Raw genomic sequence first — 2,500 nt, 5'->3', positions numbered from 1 at the left:
ATGTATGAAAATATTCGTATTTTTGACTTGGACATTCGTCTTCAGTTATGAAAAAATGGAGAGCGAATCTGGTCAGTTTGAAAGTCACTAAATTGACTAAAATATATAAAACATCCAATTGATATCCTAGAAGGGGGAGGCGAGAGAGGAGAGTTGGAGGGAGGGAGAAGGAGGGAGAGGAAGGGAGAGAGAAGGAGAGGACGGAAGAGAGAGGGAGGGAGTGAGATGGAGAGATGGAGTGATAGGGGAAGAGAGTGATAGAGAGATTGAGATCTTAAGATATACTGTATAATACTGCTCCTACTACTAAACGGAATCCGCAACATTAATTTTCAATATCAGCAGTGTATTTTGTTGTCCATTGCTCTTTGATACACATGCACATGAGCATACACGAAATACATGTATAGTGTCATCTGTAAACAACATGTTCATCTCCCACTTCCTTCCATCAAACATTTTCAAGGACACAGATACCAAGCAGCTAATGCTGGATGGAATTAACAAGGAAGTACCACCATAGAGAACAATCATGGTAGCAGTAGATATACAAAATGTTTGATCAAGAAATGACAAACTTGGGAAATAGATTTAATTTGGAAGTGAGTAGAAATAACTTCACCAACTGTGTAGTTAATAAGATTCATTTAGATAAACACCTAAGCAAGATGCTGTAAAGACTGCTGTTTATTTTATATTATTTGTTCATTTGCTATTGTTTGTGTTTATTATCATTTGCTTAATTTTCATTCCTTATTAGTTATCTATCAATGTATTATCTACTGTTTACCTTTTGTTTATTATTTAACTATACCTTTGCATTTATTTGATTTATTATCATTTATAATATTTTGTTTCATCATTATTAAAAAAAATTCACATCCGACCTAGTTATGGACCAAAAGGTCTCCTGTCGGCATCCTCCACCTCTCCATCTTTGTATATATATGTATATACTCGTATATATATATATATGTATATATATATGTATATATATATACACATATATATGTAAATATATATATATGTATATATGTATATATATATATATATATGTATGCATATATGTATGTATATACTGTATATATGTATATATATATATATATATATATATATATATATATATATATATATAAATATATATAGACATCCTTTGGGTTGTATGGATTCAACCTGGTTCAAATATGCATAACCTCTTGTCTCATGATATATCTTCCTTTTTCTTTTTCTATTGACTCTGTGGAGAAGTCTGCCAGCTTTGCAGGACTTCTTGGCCTCCTGTCAGAACGCGGGAGTCCCTTATCCATCTTGAGTGCATCACAGTTTCCCTTGAGACGTGAGAGAAGCAAGTTTATGGACTCGGATGAGAAATGTGTTTATGATCCGCGATGAAGATTTCGTCGGTAAACTCACCGCTTGGCAAAAATAGATAGACAAAGAAGTATATAAATTGATAGAAATATGTAAGTAAGTAGGAAAGAAATTAAGGAAATGTATGAATAAAACAAAGATGGTGTGTGGAACAAGGAGGATGGGAGGAAATAGAAGGAGGGATAGTGAATGGTGGGATGAGGAAGCAAAGAAGGGTGTATAAGAAAAGAAGCAAGCTTTCATAGATTGGTTACAAATTAGAGCGAGGGAATCATATGAGAGGTACAAAGTAAAAAGAAGAGAAATAAAGCATAATATAAAGAAGGCAAAGAGGAGAGTAGATGTGAAATGGGGTAAGAGTATGACAGAAAAAAATTGAAAGTAATAAAAAAATGTTGTAGAAGGAAATTAAGAGAGGAAGAGGAGGCGAATCAAGTAGAAAAGAATAGGGAAAAGGTGCAGATGGAGAGATGATAATGGAAGAGAAGGCAATGAGAGGAAGGTGGGCAGAGTATTTTAGGGAGTTGCTAAATGTGAAGGAGGGTAGGGAGGGAAGGGTATTTGCAATGGGAAGTGTTTAGAAAATGACCGTGATGAGTGAGAAAAATGGAGGAGAAATAAAAAAAGATGAAGTGAAGGCAGCTGTTAAGATAATGAGAGCAGATAAGGCACCTGGTTTGGATGGATGCCATGCAGAATGTCTGAAAAAGGAGGTACAGTGATGGTGGACTGGCTGGTGAGGTTATTTAATGTTTGTTTAAAGGAGGGTAGAGTGCCAGAGGACTGGAGGAGTGCCTGTATAGTTCCACTTTCCAAGGGAGAAGGGGACAAATGTGAGTGAAGTAATTTCAGAGGGATTAGCTTGAGTGTAGTTGGGAAGGCTTATGGGAGGGTCTTGATTGAAAAGATTAGAAGAGGAACAGAGAGAGTAATTGGTGAGGAACAGTGTGGTTTTAGGACAGGTAGAGGTTGCGTAGATCAGATTTTCGTGGTAAGACAGATATGTGACAAAACTATAGGAAAAGGTAATGATGTTTTTTGGGGCTTTTATGGATCTGGAAAAGGCTTATGACAAGGTAGACAGGAAGGCACTAGGGGAGGTATTGCAGATATATGGTATAGGAGGAAA

This window comes from Oratosquilla oratoria, chromosome 8 (genome assembly GCF_046742065.1).
Source record: "Oratosquilla oratoria isolate Oo_2021 chromosome 8, ASM4674206v1, whole genome shotgun sequence".
Taxonomy (NCBI): domain Eukaryota; kingdom Metazoa; phylum Arthropoda; class Malacostraca; order Stomatopoda; family Squillidae; genus Oratosquilla; species Oratosquilla oratoria.
The sequence above is the reverse complement of the archived record's forward strand: the minus strand, read 5'-3'. Positions refer to the sequence as shown.